Source organism: Panthera pardus, unplaced genomic scaffold, assembly GCF_024362965.1.
Source record: "Panthera pardus isolate Hobbes unplaced genomic scaffold, ASM2436296v1 HiC_scaffold_20, whole genome shotgun sequence".
Classification (NCBI taxonomy): Eukaryota; Metazoa; Chordata; class Mammalia; order Carnivora; family Felidae; genus Panthera; species Panthera pardus.
In genome coordinates, this window is record NW_026526766.1 from 3,073,621 (window position 1) to 3,099,733 (window position 26,113).

Consider the following 26,113-nt stretch of genomic DNA (forward strand, 5'->3'; position numbering starts at 1 on the left):
CCCGCTTCTGAGAAGGGCGGCTTGAGACAGGCTGGCTGTTATGTGCCGCGTCCACACGCACTGGGCAACACATGCCAAGGACTCCTGAGCCAGCAGCCTTCCCCCCGGGCATTCAGGTGGCTACACCCCACGCACGCGAGAGGCCAAGGAGGAGACTACTGAATAGGAAAGCTCTGGAAACGGAGTATGCACACGTGTACTGTGTGTGCCTGAACTACTTGCGTGTAAATCATCTCATCCGCAGGAGGCGATACTATGCGGCTGCTAGGAAGAATAGAGTGGCTAAGGGCACCCTGGTGCGTCGCCGTTGGAGACGTTTATGGAGCTGGAGAGTATGATGCTGAGCGAAGTAAGCCAGAGAGAGGCAGATGCTACATTTCACTTACAAGCGGTACCTGGGCACCAGACCAGAAACAAGAAACCAGACTCGTAAACACAGAGGACAAAGCGGTGGGCCTCAGAGGGAAGGTGGGTGGGTGGCACCGGCGATGGGGACGAAGAGGTCCAAACTTCCGGTTGTAACAGCAGTGGGTCTCGGGGCTGAAAAGCACGGCCTACGGAATATCTCCAGTAACACCGTAACAACGCTGTGTGGTGAGCAGATGGGGACACTCGTCATGGGGAGCACGTGTTGAATCACGACGCCATACGCTATTAAAATGTGGTTCCCTTTTTGAAGTTTACTAAGCGGATTTCATCAAAACCCAAGTTTTCAAGAACGGCAGACCGACCTTACACTCCTTCTGGTGGATCTGACGTTTGTTGGGACCTCCTGCTCCTAAGGGACTCTGACACGGAGGAAAGCGATGCCGTGTCCGTGGGTGCAGGTGAATCCCAGCTCAGGGCGCAGGGGTGGGAGAGGTGTTCCCTGCGGGCTGGCCGGAGGGGAGTGCAGGGCCTCGGAGTGAACTGGGCCTTGCTCTCTGGGGTTTCCTGTGTGGCAGCATCCTGTGGGCATCCAGAGCATCCTTTGATGGCTGTTCGATGTTCCATAATTAAACAGGATAATTGTTCGATATTCACATCTTTGCCAATTTCCCACTTAAAATTCATTTTTTTTAAGTTGGCTCTGAGCCCAACATGGGGCTCAAACTCACGACCCTGAGGTCAAGAGTTGCATGCTCTACTGACTGAGACACCCCGGTACCCTTTAAAACTCATTTTTAGGGGCACCTAGGTGGCTCAGTCAAGGTTAAGCGTCCGACTTCGGCTCAGGTCATGATCTCATGGTTCCTGGGTTCGAGCCCCGCGTCGGGCTCTGTGCTGGCAGCTCAGAGCCTGGAGCCTGCTTTGGATTCTGTGTCTCCCTCTCTCTGCCCCTCCCCAACTAGCACTCTGTCTGTCTCTGTCTCTCTGAAACTAAAATAAAAATGATAAATGTTAAAAAATAAACCCTCCTTTTAAAAGTGATTTTAACCACCAGCAAAACTCAACCCAGAAGCTCTTCCACCCGAAATGCAGAGCCTAACTCCAGAGGTCCAGGTGCCACAGGGGGGAAGCCGCAGGATGGTCCTAAGGCTGTGTCCCTTCGTAGCAGGGGCAGCAAACAGGCTCAGAGCACACACCCATCGCCCTGACAGGCCTGCTTCCCTCTACGGGAAACATCGCACATAATCCCCAGAACTTACTGTCACTCCACTCTGCTAAGCTTTTCCCTGAGTTGAGCTCTTTTCGAAAAGGCATATGTTCTCTGCTATAAAACAGAGATGACATCTATTTTATACTTCTTTCAAGCCAATCAGATGTCTCATCCCATTGGTGATTATTCTCCCCGAACAGGAGAGGCAGCGGGGGGAGATTCAGGCTTCCGGCCAGCCTGCCCGTCCAGGCCCAGGGATGCCACCTCCCAGCTGTGGGGACTAGAACAGTCACTGACCCTCCAGTCCCCGAGCAACTCCCGTAGCTTCTCCACCACCCCAGCTACTCCCTCCATCAGCCCCTCCGCCACCCCCAGCTGCTCCCCCAGCCCCCCCACAGGCATTGATGGCTGTAAGACAGAAGGTTGCCCGCATTACCCATATCCAACGCCCTGAAGCGCACACATGTCTGACCATAAACGCTGGACCTCTGAAGGAACCCTCAGTCGGGGCCTCAGTCAGCAACAGAAGGCCACAGCCCTGCCACACCACCCGCAGGGGTACCAGCCGTGTGTCCCCTGCTGCCCCCAGTTCCTCAGAGCCCTGAGGGGACAGGTTTTAGGTCCCCTTGTCCAGGAGGAGAAACAGACTCACAAAGGCAGGTATGAGTCTCGAGCCTCCGACAGAGCTGGGACTGCCTCCCTCCCTCCCACGTCCTGCAATCGTCCGCAGGCCTGGTCAGCAGGTCCCCAGGCTCTGGAACTGCCCATCGCCCCGGGGACAGGGTGGAACAGGCTCAGCAGGCAGGGATGGAAGCCACACTCTACGGAAGCACATTCTGGCTCCGCGTCTCCAGGAGCTCAGGGCGGAGATGACGGGTCTCCCAACCCCATAGCGGGTCCTCCAGAAATGGTGGCTCCTTCTCTTTGCCACTTGCCAGGGAGGGAAGGTGTCGCAGAATCTGCCCGAAACCGTCCGTGATCCGGGGCTGGCTCAGGACTGCACCCTGGGCCACCCGGGGCAGCGTCCGGTCCGCGAGGTGCTCAAGCCCCCAAGGGGTGTCCACACGGGGAGTGCGCACAGTTTCTCCGGGGGACCAGGCTGCTCCTGCCCCCCGTGTGGGCCTCAGTCCAGCTGCAGAACCACCAAGACGTCTCTCTTCCCAACCACAGCGGGAGGGATGGGCCCTGGAGCCCAGACGAGCCCAGGTCCGGCCGGGGATTTCATTTTTAGGTCTAGAAAACCACAAAGTGCCACTCTCTTCGCCTTCATGCTTAGCGACTTCTCAAAAATACACGGCCGGGCTACGGAGCCAGGCCAGCTGGGCCGCAGGCCGCCATCCGGCTCACGTCGACAGAGGCTGAGCCGGGACGAGGCCCTGTCCGTGCACCCGGCCGCCCTGCGGGACGCGGACTCCGCTCTCCGCTTGGGAAAACCCGTCAGGGACCGCACACGCGCCGGCGAACGCACCAGGAAGGCCCCGGGGGCCGCCCTCCAGGCAGGACACGAGGAACATCACCACGCCATCGCGTGGGGCCGCCACGCCGAACTCCCCGCGCTATTTTGGGCACACGCTCCACAAACATTTTGCTCCGACCCACCATCTTCTGCACCCCTCAAAGGGACCCCCGGAAATGCCAGCCGGGTCCCGGGACGCAGCTGACCGAGCGCCCTGCAGCAAAGCTCGTGACGGCCTCTTCCGACCCATATTCAAACCACACCCACCCACACCCCCAGCGACGGCGGGTCACGCGGCCACTGTGGGCAGGTGCACTGGCACACGGAACGAGACGAGGCAACCGCCACTCCCCCAGCCCGAGGAGAAGGACGCAAATACCGTGGGCGCCTGGGACGGCCCCGGCCTCTCCACGGCCGCTCAGACGCCCACCATCCAGCCACCCGCGTACGGTCTACACCCAGAATCTCCATCATACTTCTATTTTCCGAGCAACCAGCAGACGCACACCCCAGTGTAAGCAAGACCACGGAGTGACCTTTGAGGGGAGCGCTAGGAGCCCCCATGCTGGGCCTGCTTCACTCCTCCAATCGACCCTCCCTTGTGGTTCTTCTCAGCTTCCGGATGTTTCCAGGCCCAGCTTCAGTGTCAGTGATAGGAGAGGACCACATCAAATGATGCAGGGGGGGCCGGAAAACCCTGCTCTCGGGCGGTTGAGACAACAGTACTGGAAATACTGGAAACATCGAGTGCCCGCGTCCCTCCAGATGGCAGGAAGGTGCCTGCGAGGGACCTCTGCTGAAGGTCAAGTGAAGCCCAGACCCCAGATTCCAGGAATCCACTCTGCGGCCTCCACACAGGAAGGAGGTCTGTCTACCCCTCATATCCCGGGTCAGGCTCGCTGGACCCCGGTCCCATCCCCCATCACGTGCCCTGGAGCCTGGCCCCACAGTCCTTCCCACGGCATGGACCCCCACGGCAGGCGGGGCGTCCCCTTTCTGAGCCCCGTGTCACCTCCCAGGTGCTTCAGAACACACGAGACAGGGAAATGTAGCCACAGCTGTGTCACCGTCATGCATCAGCCCTAGGTGGGACAACCCCAGCTGAGGGGTGACCTGGCCCTCATGGTCTCTCATCGACCCACCGACCCATGGAGGCACCTTCCCCTCCCCCTCCCCCCCGGGACCAGTGCCAGGGAGCAGGCAGGAGCCAGCAGCACGGAGGCATGATCCACGGGAACCAAAATCAACGGAAAAATCTAGAAGAGCCTCTAGAACATTCTCACACCAGGATAAATGGGGCTGCCCCCCCACCCACTACGGCCCCGCCGGGGCATCCCTGGAGGACAGTCTTGGCCCCGACAGGTGGCCTCCTGCTTGCGGTGGCCCCTTAGCAGGGCCACGCAGGCTGGGCACCCTCATCCAGGGATAGGGACTCAGGGACACAACAGAGAAGACCCCAAACGTGGGTCCAGAACAGCACCAGCCCGAGGAGAGGCCTCTGTTTCCCATCTTTTGGGCCCCTTGTTGGTGAGACACGTGGGCTGGTGAGGGCTGAGGAAATGTGACCTCCCACGCTGCTCTCCTGCTTTCTGCCAGGGACTCAGGAAGTGGTGGGTGTGTGTGTGTGCGCGTGCACATCTACGGGCCTGGCGACTGGGGGGGCCTCGGCCTGAGGCCCCATTTCCTGCAGCTGGCCGTGCCGCCCACGGGGCCCCCCACCCCCGGCCCTGGGCACCCTCTCTGCGAGCGCGGTACATATTTCCCAGCACACATGCGGACCGGCCAGGGGCTGGCCCCGGGGACACGCGGGGCCGTGAGCGCTGCGGCTCGGGCCTCACGGGTCCCTGACAGCCACCACCCGGGAAGAGCTCTGCCGGGGAGCCTGCGTCCAGCCCGCCGTCCTCACACCAGGTACAGCGTGGAGGGCACGGGGGCCTGGCCCGTGGGACCAGGTCGGCCTGTGCAGGGCCCCTTGGGGGAGGGCTGCGGCCCTGTGGACTTGGGGACGCCTGGGGGCCGACCACAGACTAACGCGGCCGTGTCCCCCTTGGTGAACGGCCCCTCCCTGGCTGTAGCACCCGCTGCCAGGCCTCACCCGGGCACTTCTCCCTTCCCGCGACCACATACACACGGACGCGGTCAAGACACAAAGGTGCCGCCACTGCTCCCCGGGAGTCCCTCTGGGCTCACGCTCAGTGCCTCCCAGTCACGTCCCTGCGAGGACACCTGCGCAGCCGCGTGCCGGACACAGCAAGGGACGTGGCCCAGGCCTGCAACTGCCCACCGAAGGCCGAGCGCAGGCAGGGCCGCCCCAGGGGAGCCGCTGGGCAGCAGACAGGGAGGCGGACCTCGGCCGGGCACCAGGCACGGCTCCCAACAGGGCTCAAACGCAAGCAGGTGCAGGAGAACCCCGAGCCTCGCTCCAGATTGGGGGGGGGCGGAAACTGAGACACAGCCCCCGGCCTCCCACCCAGCCCTCCACCTGTACAGGGACCCCGCAGCGCGTCCAGCCCTACCTCCAGGCACGGGGTGCTGGGCACCCCTGGAGAGAGAACCAGACCCCAGCCGGGCTGGCCCTGGGGCGACGGGGAAAAGCAGACGGCTCCTCTGGTCTTTGGGCCTGGTCAGCAGCCTGCGGCTTCCCCAGGGGCTGTCGTGGCCCCGCCCCACCTGCCTCCGGGTCCCTCAAGGACCCTCTAGTCCCGGAAGCTCTGGGCCCGGAAGCTGATGCGCTGTGTGTGGGGGAGGGGCGGGGAGAGGCTTGCAGAGCGCACAGCACATCCACCCACCAGGCCCCTGACCACCAGGCCCCGGCGGGGAGGCAGCCCCTGTCCTCGCCTCCCCACACCCCTGGCTCCCCGAGCTTCCGCAGGCGGCAGCCGCCCCCCACCCTCCCGGTGCCTTTACCCTCAGCCTGTGAGATGCCAAGGAGACACAGCTGGGGGCCGGACCTCCCCATCTTCCCAGCACGAGCCTCCTCGGGTGGGAAAAAGAGCCGGTCAGGTCACCGAATCACACCAGGGACGTGCTGGCTGCTTCTGGGGGCTCTTCCATCCACGCGATGAACCAGGGACCACTGTCCTCATCACCATCCCTGTTTCATAAGAAAACCAAGCCCTGGACACTTCCGGAGGTCATGCCAGCAGCCAGCAGTGGATTCAGAGCCTGAAACCTGGTGTTTTTCCCCAGACTGTCCCCAGCACCACCTTAGGACTCCCCAGGACCGGAGAGCAAACGCCCCTCCTGTGCAGGAGAACTTGACCTGAGTTAGGAAACACACCTGGCCTAAATGGGCACTTTTAAATCCAGCTTCCCACCAACATCTTAAACGTGCTTCAAATTAGGGGCACAGCAGGTGCGTCATAAAGGACTGTCTGAGGGGGCGCCTGGGTGGCTCAGTCAGTTAAGCGCCTGACTTCAGCTCAGGTCATGATCTCAGGGTTCTTGAGTTCGAGCCCCGTGTCGGGCTCTGTGCTGACAGCTCAGAACCTGGAGCCTGCTTCGGATGCTGTGTCTCCCTCTCTCTCTGCCCCTCCCCTGCTCATGCTGTTTCTCAAAACTAAAGATTAAAAAAATAATGACAAATAAATAAAGGACCGCCTGAGCGCGGCCGGCACACCGGGGCCCCCCCTGGGAGTCTGGGAAGCGTGCCTTTCCAAATAAACACCAGGCACCGCACGACCAAATAACTGACCCCAACAGATGACCGCACAGGGAATGAAGGGCAACAAGTCTCGTGCTCAGAAGGAGGTCCCCAGGTGTGTGTTCAATGTCAAGCTGTCTCAAGACGGGGACGTACGCTCAGATGACAATAAACCCTCATTAAAACAAATGCTGTATCAGCACCTCCAAGGGTGCCGCTCCTCCCTGATGGCCTGGTGGTGGTGGCCGGGGAGGGGGGGGGGGCGGCAGGGGGCGGCTGAGAGGGTGGCCCTGAGGGAGGTGGGCATGACTTGCTGCCCAGGAAAGGCCCCAGGCTTGGATGGCAATCCCAGCCACAGAGAGGGCACTCGTCACAAAATTTCAGAGCCAGATGGATTTTTCCACAATAATCTGTCACCTTACAGACAAATGTGAAGCACGTGCCCGAGCTTGCCCGACCCCCCTGTCCACCCCTCCCCCAATCCAGTCCCTGGGGCCACATCTCCTCTACCCTGAAAAGCCAGAGGAGAGGCACGCTGGGCGGCCCCTCACATACACACCTGCATGGACCCTGTGTCAGTGAACTGGGGCCCCTCAATCTTTTTTTTTTTAAATATTTATGTTTGAGAGAGAGACAGAGACAGAGCGTGAGCAAGGGAGGGGCAGAGAGAGAGGGGGGGAGAGAGAGAGACAGACAGGATCTGAAGCAGGTTCCAGGCTCCGAGCCGTCAGCACAGAGCCCGAAGCGGGGCTCGAACCCACAAACCTGGAGTTCGTGACTTGAGCCGAAGTCAGACGCTTAACCGACTGAGCCACCCAGGTGTCCCAAGGGCCCCTCAATCTTGAGTGGGAAACAAGTTACTGCCTGTCCGGGGGTGCCTGCCGCCAGGCTGCAAAACCCACCCGGTGAGGGCAGAGCAGCGGCCAGGCTCTCCCGAGGACTCTGACAAGCGCCGGAGACCTGTGGTCCTCGGCCCTCAGCAGTTCAGAAGGACGCCAGCCGGGAACGCTGACGTCCACGCGGCCTCATCAGCGAAGACTTATCGTCTAAATGCGTAGCCGTCAGGACCCGGCTAAGTAACATCACAGCACGCTGTGCAGGCGACACAAACCATCCGGTCAACGCTTTACGGACGAGGACGGATGGACACAATGTATTATTAAACGCACGGAGGACAGGATACAACAGCACCGAACGTCCGCTTACTCACGTCAAAAGCAGTCGGGGAGGCTCACGCCCTGCACGGGCCCCGGGCCGGCCCCCGCCCCAAGCACCCAGCACCCACGCACGCAGACTCCGCGATCCCGCCGGGGCGGCGCTACCTGCTTTTCAGGTGAGCCCGCCGCGGCCAGGTGCACCTGATGTCCGGGCCCGGCGCCAGGCCGTGACCACCTGTCACGGGGATGGGTGGGGGATGGGTGGGGGATGGGTGCCAGCTGCAAGCAGCACCTAGTTCTGGGCCAGCGACCTCAGGGGCATTTCTAAATACCTTCTTCGGACTCTGTCTCCTGATTTCTCTTATATTCGAAAATGCACTTTTCAGCGTTTCTCCTCCAGAACAACCATGCTGTTTGCAAACATCTGCAGTGTCCCCAGATTCTGTCTCTCAGCCTCTCAGGCCTACCCTGCAGCGAACGGGGGAGGCGGGCCTGAGCTCCCAGGAACGCATTCCCGCCACATTCAGGGACACCTGTGTCCCCGCGGCCCCCTCTGCCGGGAGGGGGCCATTCACGGCTTCATCTCTCCGCGGTCAAAGCCTCCTCCTCCTCCACGTCCGTGTGCCCTGCCCCGCCCACCGAGGGCTGGCCACCCATTTACCCGCCAAGAGGGATGAACAGGAGCCAGGGCATCAGGGCCTGGCCGCCCAGGTTCCAGCCGTGTGACCCGGGCCACCTACGTGCTCTGGCCCTCAGGTTCTGAGCTGTAAGACAGAGCTGGCCCTCACGCGTGCGCGGGCTTTTATAAGACCCCTCACTCGGCACAGAGGACAGAACTGCTGCTGTCCGTGATGACGTGATTCAGACCTAGCACAAAACGGGGTCTGCTGAGCCTCTGGGGAGAGGGGTCCCATCGCAGCAGAGCCGCAAAATGACCACCTGCCAGGTTTCAGGTTGAGCTCTTTGTACACCTCCCTGCCCCCCCGCCCCCCCCCCCCCAGGAAAGAGCTCAGAGCGGGAGAGCTTGCCCTCAGCGCCAAGGAAAGCCACCTCGTCATCGCGCTTCTGTGTGCTCCTGTCTCCGCCTCTGACCCTCAGGTCCAGTCCTAAGGGATGTCACCGGGCAGAGCGGCACCTGCCCACTCAGGGGCCCTGACAACCAGAGCTGCTGGCGGTGAATACTGACCCGGGCAGGGACCTGACATTCACACTCTAAGGCAGAGAGAGGGAGAAGACCCGGGGGTGGGGTGGGGCGGGTGATCGGGGTCACACAGGAGGAGGAGGAGGCTGAGGCCAGGAGGGAGGTCCCCCCGTGGGTGCACCCTGCACAGGCCCCGGGGCCCGGAAAGTGAGGCCTGCGGGAGCAGAGCCGGCTGCCTCGGACACCGCACTCCCCAGAAGGCACGTTCCTGAGACGTCTAGTAACGGGCATGAGCCGGCCGGCTCCCCGGGACGTGGCAGTCTCTCGGGGGGATATGAAGCAAAGGGCCCTCCCCACTCTCAGGCGTGGCTGCCACGGGATCTCAGAATTGGTCAGTGGTTGGACCGTGAGCCTCGGAAGAGAGAAAGTGTCACCAGCACCCACACAGCCAGCGGGCTGGCACAGAGCCATCCCCCAACAGCCAGGCACAGGGCTGCCCCAGGCTGGCCAGGCACAGCTCCTGCCCTGCCTCGGTTTCTCCATCCCTCCACCCACATCTGCCGAGGCCCACGCCGGCCTACCCACCTGAGGCAGGCCTGACCCCCCCCCCCCCCCAACACTTGCAGTCGGGGGAGGGGAGCCCTGAATGGCCGTCACGGGAGGACCCGGGTACACACCGCACACTGGCCTTTGCAAACAAGACAGAATCAGGGGTCAGGCCAGGCAGACTGTGGTCAGAGCAGACCGGGTGGCTTCTCCGTGATGCTCTGGGCCGCTGCTTCGCACACCGGAGGAGAGCCAGGAGGGGACCCTAAGGGGGGACCTGGGGGCCCCAGATCTGAGGGGGTGCTGTTAACAGGGGGCACAATCACAGCCGCCTCAGTGAGAGCCCAAAACACTAAGGCACACGTGGTGGGGGGCCTTTCCTAATGACAGCACCGCGAGCAAACCAAACGCCAGCCGGGCTGACCGCGTACCCCGTGACAGGTGAGCCTGGCCGTGTAGACAGAAATACATGCCCGGACCACAGCAGGTGCAGCCCCGAGACCGCGGCCGTCAGTGCTTCCTCCCCGCAGCTCCTGCCCCCATTTGGGGTTCGGCGCCCCAAGTCGAGACAGATGGAGGGCCCGCCGGAAGAAGCAGACACAGGGGCTCAGACAGGTGCTGGCACTCCCACGTTCCGGGAGGCAGAAACAAGGTGACGGCGTCCGCACACGTTGAATTCAAGGGGCTTGAGAAACCGCCCTCGCGAGAAAGACACTCTGGCCCCTTGTCCTCTGAAGCGGGAAATGCACTCCCCGTGTGAAGGACCCCCCCCCCTCCAGGAGGGGGAAGGCACCCGCGTCGCCAGAGACCGGGAACGGGTCCGAGAAGGCTGCAGAGCGGGACGGCGCTCCCGGAGCCCAAACCCCCCGTTTCTTTGTCCAGGCGGCCCGAAAACTGCCTGCTTTGGTCACTTCTTAGCGTCTCAGATCTTTGGGGCTCCCCTGTTCACGAAATTCCACTTGCTTTTCTCCTGTTGACATGTCTTCTGCGGATTCTAGATCGCTGGAGCATCATGTTCCCTCCCGCAGGGAACGGGCACCCCGTCAGCCGCGTCAGAGGTGCCTCCCGTGCCCTCCAAGGTGACCGGGCTCCACAGCCTGCACCAGGCACCCAGGGCCCAGCACTCAGCCCTTGACCTCTCCGTGACTTGTCTCGAGGGGACACAGGAGTGGCAGGAAGGTCACACGGCTCCCTGCACGTGGAGCGAGGGGCAGGGTCCAGCAGGGTCTGCTCCCTTCTAGAACCTTCTGCCCCCGGTGACTCTGCCCTTCCGCCAGGGCCAACTCCGTGAGTGGAGAACGCACACAGCACTGCCCTCAGGGGTCAGGGCTGACACCTGTCGCCAGCCGTTTGAGTTTCCGGGCTGGCAGACCCTGGCCAGTAAGACCCTTACACAGTAAGACTTCTGAAAAATCGCTCGGGCTGCCCGCCTGGTCAGTCACAGTCAGCCTCGTCCACCTGGTTCCTGCCCCGTGGCTGCCCCCTCCCACCACCCCACCACCCCCAGGGATGCCCAGTGGAGGGCGGGTCAGGGTCTCCGCCCCCGTGTAGGCCGGACTCCAGGAAGTGAGGCCGTCAGGAGGGTGCTGGCTGCTTTCTGGAACAAGAACCCCTCTTCACCCCTCTTCCCACCAAGACTCCCGGCCACACACTCCAGGCTGAGGTCCAGAAGAGCCCTGAGGTGAGGTCGGCCACTATATGTGTGCTTGGTGTGCATGTGCGTGGTGGCCGTGTGGGAGGTGTGTGGGGTGTGTGTGTGGCATGGCTCTGTGCCTCTGTGTGTGCGTGTTCTGGAACCGGGCGGGAGCTGACAAGCAAGGGGAGTCCAGGGTCAGAGCTGGGGGACAGCTGAGCCGTGGTTCTCCACGGGTCTGGGAGAGGCAGCTGACGTGGGCTTCTCCTGAAGGCCCCCCTGGGGACATCAACAGTGACTGGCGGGGAGTGTCACGTTTCTCGCTCCTATATGATGCCACCTCCCCCAAACTCGAGGTTCAGATCGTACCCTACGCGTGGCACTTCCCCCCAGACCCGAGTTCGGGGACAGTGGGGGTCCCGCGTCCTGCGATCGGGCCCGCGGGAGGGGGTCGGGGGCCAGGTGCTGGAGAAAGGCTCCAACCATCGGGCTTTCAGGACGTTCCAGAAGAAGCCGGAAGCAACCGGAAATAAATCCGCCGGCCTTGCTGACACAGAGCTAGTCCTCAGCCACAAGGTTGGCAGCCGCACGTGTCCCCCGCAAACAGGGAGCTGGAAAACAGGCACCCCAAGTCGTGAACCGTGGCCGAGGAAGGAGGGGGTCCGACATCTGGGGTCCGACGGGGGCTGCGTGTGGAACTGAAAGGTCAGGATGAGCTGACAGACGTACAAGCCAGCCGGCCTCACGGGCGAGGACACACGGGGACCCGTGACGGGGCACAATCCGACCAGGGCAGTGTGGCAGCAGCGGGGCACCCAGGGTCGGCCGCGGGCTCTTGCATCTGGAACCCGCAGCCGCCCTCACGCGCACCGGGGGCTGCTGGCTGCGTCTGCCCGGATCGGCCGCTGCCCGTGTGGCCCCGGGGAAGCGCTCTCCCAGGCCCCGCTCACGCCTCCTCTGCGCGTGCACCCGGGGCCTGCCCGTCCAACTGACCCTGACGGCACGACACCCCGTGCACAGCGCTGGCCGGGTCCCTGGGGCAGGAAGGGGTCTGGCCGGCCTGGCCCAGCGACGGCCCGCCCTCCCGCCCCATCCCTCTCAGAGAAGCTGAGCCCCACACACGTCCCAAGACACACGCCGTCCCCTCCCGGGGTACAGTCCTCCACCGGCGGGACGTCGGCTCCTCCCGAGCTGCTGCCGCCGCTCTACGCACCAGCTGCGCCCACGCCTACAGGGAGTGGCTCAGAGCTCCGTCCCAGACCAGCAGCAGGAGCGAGCAGGGTCCTGGGGGCACACGCACGTGGGTCGCCCCCCACGGCCCCCGTCTGCACAAGCCCTCCAGGTGATCCTGAGACACGCTACGGTCCGAGCACCACCACGTCTTCTCCACTGCGTGGCCACGTTCGTGGCTGTGTCCCTGTAAATGGACGCGAAGCTTCTCTGAGCGCAAGACCGCACCCCGAGGGGCCTCGTTGGTTTCCTACGGCTGAAAATCACCACCAACTCAGTGGCTTCACACAACACAAATCTGTTACACAGCAGTTCTGAGCTCACAAGCCTGACGTGGGGCTTGCTGGGCCAGCACCCACGAATCGGCTGGGTCCTTCTGGAGGCTCTGGGGGGGAATCCATTCCCTTGCCTTTCCAGCTTCCTGAGGCCACCACCTTCCTGGGCTCATCTCGTCCCTTCCTCTGTCTTCAGGAGCCAGTGAAGAGGGTCAGAACAGGCCACGCCCAGGCAGGCCACTTTGGCAGAAGGATTATTTTCAGCTGAAGGCACCTGAGAAAATAGCGTCCTGCATAAAAGCCGGACACAGATTTCCCTTCGGAAAAGTGTCCCTGAGAAGGCACCAAGATGACTCTGCAGACCGGACCTTACGAAACATCCCTTACTTACCAGTTTCCTAGTCACCTGCCCACAATTTACGGCCCCTAGGAGCCCAAACCGCCTTCCCTTTATCTCGTCGCTTACCAATTTATTGCCCTTGGTTACAACGCTACACAAACCCCAGGTCTAACTGCTTCCTTGGTTTTTACTTCTTTTCTGAAAAGCTCCTGTGCATGTGACGGTATTAAAACGTAGGTGCCTTTTTTCCTGTTAATCTGTCATTTGTCAGTTTAATTCACAGGCCCCACTGACCGGATCTAAGAGAGTAGAGGAAAAGCTTTTCTCTCCCTTCACCAGCAGCACCCCCTCTCCTCTCTGCCCTCTTGACTCTCTCTCATTTAGGAACCTTGTGATTACATTTAGGCCCCGCCCAGAGAATCCAGGATAATCTCCCCATCTCAAGAGCCTGAACTTAATCACACCTGTGAAGTCCCTCCACTGGTAACATACAGTTGACCCTTCAACAACACGGGTTTGAATCGCACCGTCCACCTACACGTGCATTTTTTTTCAATAGATACAGTCTCCTCCTGTAAATGTCTTTTCTCTTCCTTACCATTTCCTTAATGACGGTTTCTTTTCTCCAGCTTCCTTTACTCTAGGAGCACAGCACAGGATACAAGCAACATGCAAAATAAGTGTTAATTGGCTGTTGATGGTATCAGTCAGGTTTCTGGTCAACACTCAGTATATTAGTAGTTAAGCCTTTGCAGAGACGAAAGTTATACACAGATTTCCAACCGTGCGGGGGTCGGTGCCCCCAACCCCCACGTTGTTCAAGGGTGAACTGTAGTCACAGGTTCCAGGGATTTGGACATGGATGTCCACAGGAGCCGGTCTTCTGCCTCCTGCAGGCCCCTCCAGACCCCTCCTGCTCTTTGGTAATGTGGCCCCGTATGGGCACACCTCCTGGGTTCTGTTTCTAGAAAACAAATTACTTTTTTTGGTGGACTTCTGATTTCTTGATGCTGAGAAGTAATCAACACGTGATTTTTCATTCTGGGAAGTCCAAACATAACCGGTCTGCCTTCTGAGAGCTCTGAGCCCCCCCCCGGGGGCTCCCTGCAGGACGGTGGGGAGGGGTTCCTGCACTGCGTGGGAGGTGCCAACACAGATGGGCACGCTGGGAAATCAGGAGAAGGGCAACCTTCAGGTAGGGTTTGTTAGCTTTAAGAACTGCTGGTAGGATAAAGATGTAAGAGACTCTTCACACGAAATGCAAAACAACCAGGAAACCGACACATTCCAAGGCAATCTTGGTCAGAGCGGTCATTCAAATGCAAATTTTACCCCAATTCTAGAAGGCTAACAAGCACCCTGTGGAGAGCCCCTCCAGCCTGAATTCCAAGCTCAGAACAAGCCCCAGCAGCTCCCAGACCCCGGGCTCTCCCCGCACAGCATCTTTTCAGGAGGCCCCTAAACACCAGCGGCCTCTTCAAGCAGGCGCAGTGGGTTTCCTGGTGCTTCTGGCCCTGTCCCACAGCCCCGCCCCCCCGGGACTGCACCTGCTCCAGGTCTCCAGGCCAGACTGGACAGGGCGCCCGGCGTGCACGTGGCTGTGCCCACCACGACCCAGCCCAGACCCTGCACGGCAGCCGCACCGCTCCCCTGCACAGAGCTGCCAGCGTCGGCAGCCTGGCCTACACATCCCACCCACACCGGCCCTCCCCAGCGCCGTCCCCGGACAGCCAGGACTGGTGTCCCCTGCCCCCGGCCATTCCCACGGCGCCCACGGCCTTCACCAGCTTCCTTGAAGAGTATGCACGAGATGCGTCCAAGGGGACCTGAATCAGCCCCCCAGGCGGGGACCCGGGACAACGCCCAGGCCAGCAGAGCGCCCGCCCAGAATCACGCCTGCTGGCCAGTGGGACAGACAGGCGGGCTTCTCACGGACAGGCTCCTCCGGTCCTCGGGAAGGGTGGCTGGCCATTCGTGCCTCGGTCACGGGGGGCCGGAAGGATGCCGGCCTCCTTACTCAGCTGTCTCCTCCTCCTCCCCTGAGCCAAGACATCCGGGAAAACGACAGCCCGTCGTCCGTCCGTCCGCAGGGCTGATGACACACAGGTGCGCCAGGGACCCAGCTGCCCTGTGCACAGTCCCCAGCCAGCCAGGCGGGGCTGGCCGCTAACACCCCCGTTCCTCGGGGGGTCAAACAGCACCACACGCGGCAAACACTCAGCAAGATCGAGCTTGGATTTTCACACATTCTCGTACCCAGGGCTTTGAGCAACCTCTGGGTTTTCTAGTGGAACGTGACAAGTCATGTCCTCTGTAAAACAGGAAAGAAGGAAACACACTGGACGTCTGGCCGCCCGCCAAACCCCTGCCGCCCGCCCGGCCAGCCTCACCTCTCCCGGGGCTGCGCTCCTGCACTGGCCACGGGAGGACGGGGCTCAGGACCCCGCTGGCCCAGCCCTCGCTGCCTCCGGGGACCTCTGCTGCAGGGGCGTGGGTCCTGACGCGGGGGAGGGGGAGTCTCGGGGACGAGCCTGGGCGGGGCCCGCTGGGACCAGCCTCGGGGACCACAAGGCGCTCTTCAGCAGCGGGACAAGGCGGTGCGGTGAGCCTCCCTCGGGCCGTGGAACACGCTTGCCCCATTCTCGTCCCTATCAATGGCGGGCTGTGCACTATGTGGGCTCGATTGTTCTTGTGTGTGGGCCCATTCAGGGCCCAGGCCGAGGAAGGAGAAGGGGTGTGCTCCCCCAGGAGAAAGGCCACTTAGAGCCACGTGAGGACACTCAGTAAGTGCCCGAGGGTCCTGCAGGCCAGGCCACCGCAGTTACCGAGGGCTTGGGGCTCCGGGACCAGGACAGGCGAGCTTGCAGTCCCTGAGGGGCCCTGAGGGAGCCCCTCGGCCCCTCCAAGCATCCGGCCTTGGAAACGGGGCGGGTCGGGGCGCCTGGGCTTGCAGTCAGGGCAGATGAGGCAGGGACGTAGGCAGAGCACCCGCGCATCGCAGGCCACGGCACAGCTGGGCAGAGCGCGACTCACCCGGGGAACCAAACTAAGTGCTGGCGAGGGACCGGCGCGGCCTCCTGGCCCCTGAGGGTGCACCTCACCCACAGCGCTGGCGTCCGTGTGACCCTGCAGGCCTGGAGACAGACACCCGGAGGGGACGGTGGCACCCACCCTGGTCTCGAGCAAGCCCAAGGACACGGGCAGTGGGCGGGCAGGCTCCAACAGAAGCCGCGGGCGACCCCACCCTCCACAAGAGGAGGACGCGGGCCTGGGACACAGCGGTGCTCGGTGACATTGGACACTGACCTACGTGTGCCCCCTACAGCCTGTGCTGACTCCCGTCACAGCGGTCACCAGGACGGAGGTCTGGCTGACGCGTCCAGTGCTGAAGGAAGCAGAAATGTGACCTGGACGGGCACAGGTGACCGTCACAACACGCCGGGTGCTCGAGCCTTGGTTATGAGCAAGAAAGGGATTGGCCACGTCTGCGCGATGGACGGACGCTGTGCTACAGGTGCAGGGTGCAGCCTGGCAGGACAGACACTTGCTGGGTCCCCACCTCCGGGTCTAAGATCCCCGCGCCCAGCACACGAAGATGAGGTCCCTCCTAGCCGGGAAGCGGATGGCCCTTGCCCCTTCTAACTGGGTGCCTAGGAACCCACGAGGCAGCCGGGGCAGGAGACGCAGTAAGATGGTGATGAGAAGGAGGCAGGCCCTGCACAGAACAGGCCACCTGATTCCAGGCCCCTGTCCCCGGGGCCTCTCCCTCCTCCACCGCCCTCCCAGAGCCTCGGTGACCACACCCGCAGCACCAGGAGAAGAAGGAGGAGGAGGAAGAGGAGGAGGAGGAAGAGAAGGAGGAGGAGGAAGAGAAGGAGGAGGAGGAAGAGAAGGAGGAGGAGGAAGAGAAGGAGGAGGAGGAAGAGAAGGAGGAGGAGGAAGAGAAGGAGGAGGAGGAGGAGGAGGAGGGGGAGGGGGAGGGGGAGGAGGAGAAGAAGGAAAGGCAGGGTGGCCACAGCAGGTGCAGCTCACACGGGCTCCCGTGGGTTTGGGGCAACTTTCAGGGCCTCCCCGGTCTCACGACGGCACGTGTGGGAAGTCCAAGAAGGCGCACTCCACGGCGGGGCCCGGGGAGCCGGGGGTGCTGAGCAGGTCTGGAAACCAGACGCAAGGAAACCAGACGCAAACCCCCGCATCGCAGGCTGACAGTGGCCCCAGGGACACCTGCGTTAAGAACACGCTTTATCCTGTCATTTGTGACAGACCAAGAATGTTTCTGGCCTCAAAGCTATTTTGGGACAACCAACTCCAGAATTATGTTCTTTGACTGCAATTGCATACAATTTACCTATCTTGAGACGTTTATGAAGTCTGCAGTACGCGTTGCAATTTGAGGATGTTTTCACAGACTTACAGTCCTGCGCTGGCTAATTACAGAACAGGATGTTTTGAACTGGATCCCATTTCCATCGAAAAAGTGCACTTGACTCCAGGCTAGCTCAGCAGGCACATCTCAGGACGACTGCAGGCCCTGGAGTTCACCCGGAGCTCGGTAAGAAGCAAGAGAAGTGTCTACTATTAATTTTTTTCAATGTTTATTTATTTTTTGAGAGACAAACAGAGCATGAATGGAGGAGGGGCAGGGAGAGAGGGAGACGCAGAATCCAAAGCAGGCTCCAGGCTCCGAGCTGTCAGCACACAGCCCGACGCGGGGCTCGAACCCACCACCCGCGAGATCATGACCTGAGCCAAAGTTGGACGCTCAACCGACTGAGCCACCCGGGCGCCCCATGAGTGTCTACTGTTTAAAAGCCTATTTACAGGCCAGGTACTGTACTGACTTTCCTTTACAAAAAAAGTAGCAAAGAACTCACTGCACAAATTTTCGCCAAATGAAAACAGACTTGTGTTCAGGTTCACCACCTCTCAGTACCAACTTTAAACATTAATTCAACCTACTTGGCCCATCAACACACCATATATAATTCTGCCGATGTTACCTGGTCTTAGTCACGGCCCCAAAGCACATCCTGCCTCAGCGTCCCCAAGAACAGTTCAGACAGACAATGGACCATCACCCTCTGCTGGCCCACCCAGGACACAGGCTTCTCTCCCGGAGACCCCTCCCCTGCACAAAGCCCATGCAGCGCCACTGCCGTTCTCGGCCACGTGGACCCCCCTCCCCCTCGTCCCTGCCCTCTGCCGGGCACCCTCCACACATCAGCCACGCAAGCCATGCTCCACACCCTTCAAACACAGCCCAGGCCCTTCCGAGTAACAGGCCCCTGACCCCCCAGGAAATCCAAGGCCTCGATGGAGAGGCCATCGCGGGGGATGTTCCAGGGGGTCTGTGTGGTGGCTGGGCCATCGTCCAGTCACGTGCCAGAACGTGAGTTCCCAGGCACAGAACCCAGAGGCCCTGAGGTGAGAGAGCCCAGCACAGCAGGGCCGGGGACCACGTGGCCGGGGGTACTGATCTCAAGGGGGACCCTGGGCTCTGGGCACAGCCTGGACAGGTCTCTGGCTGGAGAAGGGGGTAAGGGGAACCCAGAGGAGAGAGGAAACGGTACCAACCCCTCAGGCCTGGGGGCTCCTCCTCAGGGCCGTAGGGTCCCGAATGCCGGCTCCCGAGGCACCCCCTGTGTTCACGGCTGCTTCCTGATCACTGATCGCAGCCCTTCTCATCTCAGACTCCAGTCTAACAATTCCTGCTCCTGGCTTTCCCTCCTGGGCCTGCACAAAACCCTCCTTGGCTCCTCGTCCTCCCCTCTTCCTCAGAGAACGTCCTCCCCATCCTCTCCTCCTCCCAGAGAGCCTACTCCTCGTCCTCCCCTCCTCCCCAGAGGGCCTCCTCCCTGTCCTCTCGTCCTCCCCTTCTGCCCAGAGGGTCTGCTCTCCACCCTCCCTTCCTGACCACGGGGTCCTGCTCTCCGTCCTCCCCAGAGGGCCTGCTCCCTGTCCTCTCCTCCCTGGGAGGCCTGCTCCCCATCCTCCCCTCCTGCCCATGGGGTCCGCCCCCCATCCTCCTCTCCTGCCCACGGGGCCTGCTCCCCATCTTTCTCCCTAGGGAGGCTCCCAGTTCACCTTCCACTGACCTTGGAGCAGATGTACCACAATCTGCTCCTGTGGAGACTCTATCACACGGGTATTTGGGAAAGAAATAAGCCTGCCTGGCATGTGTACCCTGGTCCCCACCCACCCGTGCCTGCCACCTGTGGAGCAGGCTGGGCCACCAGCAGCCACCAAAGGAGGGCCTGCGGGGGCGGAGCAGGACTGGACAGCCCTGGCCTGCGGCAGCCGTACCCACCCACCCCACGCCTGCTCAGGCCGGTGTCTTCCTGTGGACCTGCCAGCCTTCAGCCCTGTGGGTGCAGGGCATGATGCTCAAGGCACCCCTGCCCCTGTGCTGTGGGTGGGGCCGGGGTCACGGGCGGGTAAGTGCCGGCCTTGACCTCACCGGGCTCCCAGCAGGGGTGGGGCCATCCCGGCTCGGGCAGTACAGCAGGGCACAGAGGGCATCTGGGGAAGCAAGGAACTGTTGTTCACAGGGTCTGAGTCAGTGGCTGGGTATGAGTTTGCGAGGGGAGCCAAAGTCACACACGTGGTACCTGTGTACAACACGGTACATCTGCACACACAACGTGCACGCACACGCCCACCGTGCACATCAGCCCTCCACTATGCACACACACCCCCATGGTGCACGCGCAGTCCCCCCCCCACCCTCACCGTGCACACGCACCCCCCCCACACCCCCACCACGCACCCACACACGCACCCTCACGCGCATGCGCACTCCTCCACCGTGCACGTGCACTCCCTCGCCTCGCACCATGCACGCACGCTCCCTCACACGCACCCCCACCATGCACGCACGCTCCCGCACACACACCTCCACCATTCATGCACGCTCCGGCACACGCACCCCCACCGTGCACGCACGCTCCCGCACACGCACCCCCACCGTGCACGCACGCTCCCGCACACGCACCCTCATGGTGCACACGCACTCCCCCCCCACAACCCCCCACCATGCACCCGCACACGCACCCTCATGCACATGCGCACTCCTCCACCGTGCACGTGCACTCCCCCGCCTCGCACCACGCACGCACGCTCCCGCACACGCACCCCCACCGTGCACGCACGCTCCCGCACACGCACCCCCACCATGCACGCACGCTCCCGCACACACCCCCCCACCATTCATGCACGCTCCGGCACACGCACCCCCCACCGTGCACGCACGCTCCCGCACCCCCACCGTGCACGCACGCTCCCCGCACACGCACCCCCCACCGTGCACGCACGCTCCCGCACACACACCCCCCACCGTGCACGCACGCTCCCGCACACGCACCCTCATGGTGCAACACGCACCCCCCACACCCCCCACCACGCACCCGCACACGCACCCTCATGCACATGCGCACTCCTCCACCGTGCACGTGTACTCCCCCGCCTCGCACCATGCACGCACGCTCCCGCACACGCACCCCCACCGTGCACGCACGCTCCCGCACACGCACCCCCACCATGCACGCACGCTCCCGCACACACCCCCCCACCATTCATGCACGCTCCGGCACACGCACCCCCACCGTGCACGCACGCTCCCGCACACGCACCCCCACCGTGCACGCATGCTCCCGCACACGCACCCCCACCGTGCACGCACGCTCCCGCACACACACCCCCACCGTGCACGCACGCTCACCGCACACGCACCCTCATGGTGCACACGCACCCCCCCCACAACCCCCCACCACGCACCCGCACACGCACCCTCATGCACATGCGCACTCCTCCACCGTGCACGTGCACTCCCCCCGCCTCGCACCATGCACGCACGCTCCCTCACACGCACCCCCACCGTGCACGCACGCTCCCGCACACGCACCCCCACCATTCATGCACGCTCCCGCACACGCACCCTCATGGTGCACACGCACCCCCCCACACCCCCCACCATGCACCTGCACATGCACCCTCATGCACATGCGCACTCCTCCACTGTGCACGTGCACTCCCCCGCCTCGTACCATGCAACGCACGCTCCTGCACACGCACCCCCACCATTCATGCACGCTCCCGCACACGCACCCCCACCGTGCACGCACGCTCCCGCACACGCACCCGCACCATCCACACGCACACCTCACCGTGCACGAAGTAAGAACACCCACACCCAGAGGCAACCCACAGCACGGCACATCCCGACACAGTGGCGGAGCCAGTGGGAGGTGCTGTCTTGTCTCTCCCCCAGGATAACCCTGCTGCCTGTCTGATGCCTCGTCCCTCAGAGACTACTTCACTTGCTCAATCACCTGTGTGCACAGAGGGGTAATCGCACACGACGCGACAGTTTCCGTGTCCCTTTCTGCCTGGCTCTCCCTCCCATCGCCACCACACCGTCCCCCTTGCCGCCCCTGGCCTCACTATCGTACGTCCACCCGGACCGCCCTCCGCCCAGAGGCCACGAGAAACGCGTCAACGTGCACGCGCACTCATGCGACGCCCCCTCGTGTCACGGAGCGCAGGGAAGGGGGTTCCTTCACCAGCACGGAAACACACGGTACGCTGCTACCCGTCAGGTGCTGGCGCACGGGTCGGGGGCGGGGGATGGACAGTCCCCAGAGGGGCCCCCGCTGATGGGGAGTGACGCAGAGCAGAGCGGAAGCTCGATGGAGGAAGCACAGGTGGAAGGGTGGATCATCAATTCGTGCCGGGACACTGGAAGGTCATAAACGTGGACTCCCCTCCCTCGAAAACCTCATTCCACGTCGTACAGAAGCACCCTAGACGCGCTCGAGGGCTGGACCCAAGTACACAAGACGATACGGTGCGAGCCAGGCAATCAAGGGACAGCCGTGTGATCTGCCTCCCAGACGCCGGGGCCAGAAGTCGTAGAAGACACACAGACACAGTCAAGCGTAAAAGGACTTGATCCTGATGATAAAGGACACACCGATGACAGCGAGCAGCGAACAGCAGGGCAGGGAACAAGCGTGTTCGAGGCGGCAAGGGATCACCAGTCCCTGTAACAAACAGCCCTACGAATGGGCGACACAGACACAGCCCGGGAGGAACAAGAACGCAGAGACCCTACCTCACCAGGACGCAGGGACACACGCGTCACGTAGCAAAGCCGCGGCCGCGTCCCCTGCACACTGACAGTCGGACAGACCCCGCACGCCCACTGCTGAGAACGCAGGCCGGGCTCAGGGCAGGCGCACGTCCTCACGGGGAAAAGACCAGCCGTTAGATACGCTGGCAAACCTCTCTGGCAAGATCTACAAAACAAAGAGACACACGCCCTGACCCAGCGGTCCCGCTGCCTGAAATCCACGCACTGAATAACAGCCTGTGCGTGTGGCCAGGGTATTTAGGGGAGCACTGTTTATACTGGCTGTGTATACTGGCTTCTTTTCCTGTGGCAGCTCGAACAGAGGACCGCAAACTGGGTGGCTCAGAACAACAGAAATCTATTCTCTTGCTGTTCTGGAGGCCACGAGTCTGAAATCGGTTTCACCGGGCTGAGATGATGGTGTCAGCAGGGCCGCGGCCCCTCCACAGGCTCCGGGACGGGACCCTCCCTTGCCCCTGCCAGCTTCTGGTGGCTGCCCGCATCCCTTAATCTGTGGCCACTGGGTTAGTCGGGGTCCCCAGAGGAAAAGCATCGGCAGGACGTGTACACGTAAAGAGATTTAGTATAATAAATCAGATCACGCAGTCATGCAGGCTGATCGGCCCTGAGATGTGCAGTCGGCAAGCTGGAGACCCAGGAGGATAGATGGTGTGAGTCCCAGCTCCAGTCCAGCCCTGAACGCGGGACAGAACCACGACCCAGCCCAAAGCAGCCTAGCAGAGAGGGCGTTCTCCCTTACTCTGCCTCTCTGCTCCATCCAGGCCCTCACCTGATTGGACAAGGCCCACCCCCACTGAGGAGGAGTCTGCTTTCCTGGGCCCTCTGATTCGACCGCTAATCTCATCCAGAAACACCCTCACAGTCATGCCCAGAAGGCTGCCAGACCAAGTACGTGGGCACCGGCGGCCCGTCAAGCTGCCACTAAAACCAGCCTTTGTGCCCAAACCACTCTAATCTCAGCTCCTGTGTTCACGTCACCTTCTCTTGTGTTTCAGCCTCCTTGCCCGCCCCTGCCACCTCCTCCCAGAAGGCCACTGTGATGGCATTTCAGGCCCACCCGGCAACCGAGGGTCACCTCCCCACAACATCCATAACTGAATCACGTCGGCATAGAGCCTGTTTCTAGACAAGGTGGCACTCAAGTTCCAGGGCCTGGGACGTGACTTCTTTGGGGGCCACTCTTCAGCATGCTACAAGGGACCACAACACCAATCCCGGAGCCTGGGCAGGTGGCTCCAAGTGGGACCCGGTCCAAGTTCACGAGGGAGCCCGGGCCGGTCAGTAATCATCCCCTCCCCCAAATACGGCCGAGACCACAAGACACACAAACTCTCCTCTGTGATGAACACAACCTGGCCCCTCCTGGTTTACAGTGAGGCAGCAGCCAGATGTGCCTGCAGAAACGAGGGCCCCGCTTGACCCAGAGGTGGGGCCGTCCATGCCCCTGGGTGGTGACTTGCCCTTCCCGGGGGGGGGGGGGGGGGGACAGGCATGAGGAGGGTAGGGTAGGAGGTCTGCACTGGAGGAGGGAGGTGCCTCCTTCCTAAAGCCACTCCTGTCCCCAACCACACAGGCTGCACAGACTCCGAAAACCAGGCCAGGGCTCCCCATGGGTGGCCTCTGCCTCTCCCACACTCCCAGCCCTGCTTCCAGATGCCTTGGCGGCCAGCACCCCGCAGAGCTCAGTGGGTGCCCTTTAGGACCTTTAGGACCCTGGGAACCCTGCCACGCCCCACCTTCGTACCTTCGTGCACCTGACCCGTCTCTCCATTTGTGGTGGGGGCTCCCCGGGGGCTGGCCCGTCCCGCGTCCCGCACAGCCAACCTCAGCTGATGGACGAACAAATGAGGCTTTTCCCCAGGCAGGCTGCCCACCCTCCGGGAGACTGGCCCTCTGCCCCGGCTGGTCCGCCGACACCTCCTGGGGGAGTGGGGGGCTGGCCTCCACTCTCTAGTCGACCGGCCAGACCTAAGGGCATCCTTGACCCCCCACCCACCCCAGGCTCCACCTTTCAGCAAGACGCAATCGGGCCATCGTCCCAGCCCGGCTGCTGCACCCTCGCCTGTGTCTCCATCCTCTTTCCAGACCACCTCACGGCCTCCTACACGGGCACCCTGCACCCCAGGTGCTCCATTCTCCCCGGAAGTCTGCGGGCCTTTCCAAACTCTTGGCTCCACGGCTCCCATCTCAGGGCCCCCAGCGCCAAGAAGCCCCCAGGCTCCCCACGTCCTCTGAACACAGGAGGCGCACTGCTGCCTCAGGGCCTTTGCAGCTGCTGTCCCCTCTGCCTGGAGCGCTCCTCCCCAACCCAGGCATGGTGCTGTCTTCCCTTCCTCAGCCGCCCTTCTCAACGAGGCTCTTCCTCTCTGCACCCCTCCCCACTGGATTTCCCTCCCGTGCACTCCGGACCATCTCGCTGCCCTGCACGGGACTGCAGTGCAGACAGGGGGTCTGCAGGGGCCTGTCCTCCCCCCAGGGGGGGGGCGTGGGCATGCCATCGGGACACAGGACACTGGGGGTGGGGCCCCCGTGGGGGCCGCACTCCGCCCACGCCCAGTACACGTGCCGGCAGCACGCAGCAGGGCAGATGTGACGCCCCGAGGCCGGGGCACGTGGATGAGAACGTGTTGGACGCACCAGCTAGTCATTTAATGAAAGGCTCGTTTCACTGGCTCTGCCCGTGTACATGACAGCATTGCCACATGCCCACGCTTTCAGAGGAAAACGGGCCTTTGTGGGATATAAATAGCCCAGCCAGATGTGGGAACGCCCACGGGCCTCTTCCCGGGACTCCCGCGGGCCCACAGCGGCCCCCACGGTGGCCCCCGTCAGCAGGAGCCCGGGAAGCCCATGCAGCCGCACATCTGGGGGCAGGACAGGGTTAAACGGCGGTCCCTCCGTCACCGCCGCGTGGGCTCGGCTCACCAACAGCTGCGTGCAGGATACAGCTGGCGGGGGGCGTCGGGCCACCGCTCCGCACGTTTCTGCGTCCACGGAAAACAGGGATACGGAGGCTTGGAGAACAGGGAGCCTGGGGGGCCTTTCGGGGCCCAAGCGCGCTCGCCAAGCAGAGTGCTGGGTCCCCCGCGCCGGAGAAACGCAAACGAGCGCCGAACCCACTTGTCTGATAAGGGCCGGCCATCTGTCCGTAAATGTCCACGGAAATGGGGAAACGGTGGCACTTAACGCGGGTCTAGCGGTTTTCTCAAAGCCTGAGTGTCTGTTTCTAGTCAGGGCCTCCCAGCCCCCCGGGCCGGGCCTGGCGGATGCAGGAACCGAAAGAAACAGGGTCCCCCCTGCTGGATCCGTGCTGCCGACCGAGACGTCCGGTGAGCCACATTCAAGCCAAGCGTGCGGTTTCAGATGTTTCCAGAAGTCACGTTGAAAGGGTAAAAACAAACAGCTGAAGTTAGTTCTTACAGCGTCTTTCACTCGGCCCAACGCAAATCCGAAGGCAATCACAAGCAACTCACAGCCACGAACAGGGTACAGAACAGCCCCTCCTGAGCCCAGGTCTTCTCAGCCTGCGGCGCATGTCCACACCCGCGGCTCTGACCAGCCACACGTGGACCGCCCGCGCCCGGGGGGTGTCGAGGGCACGGGTCTGAAGCACGAGTGAGTGACCCCGACCATCCGAGCCTCGAAGCCAGCCTCGCGGACGGCCCGGTCCCTGCTGTCACGGGGAGGACACCCCAGCCAGCGGTCAGCGACTCACAGAGGCCTCCTGGGTTCAGGCCGCGTCCCCCCGGACCCTCACCACGGATGGGCCGCAGCGGGAACGGGAGAGCACATCCGTTCTGCGTCCGCGCAAGGAACTCACGAACCGCTCCAAACTGGAAAAGCTGATCCCTTAAATGAGCTGATTTTCCACCTCGACACACATTCTAGAATATGCTTTCAAATCTTCGTAAGCATTTCCTTTTAATTCGCCTTTTGCAAGCAGACTATGTACAGTGTGAAAGGTA

General features: G+C 62.3%; 1 protein-coding gene across 5 annotated transcripts in view; it reads right to left on the minus strand.

The window, feature by feature from the left end:
• SEMA4D (semaphorin 4D) overlaps positions 1 to 26,113 on the minus strand; it is a 95,245-nt gene that overhangs the window by 39,887 nt on the left and 29,245 nt on the right. Inside the window, exon 1 of one of the 5 annotated variants that reach the window (XM_053907726.1) lies at positions 15,391 to 15,516. The exons of 3 other annotated variants lie outside the window; for them this stretch is intronic. The gene's annotated coding sequence lies outside the window, so the exon portion shown is untranslated. Of the gene's footprint in view, positions 1 to 5,551; positions 5,659 to 15,390; positions 15,517 to 26,113 lie in introns of those variants that run through there. One more of the 5 variants, XM_053907723.1, reaches the window with a different exon arrangement.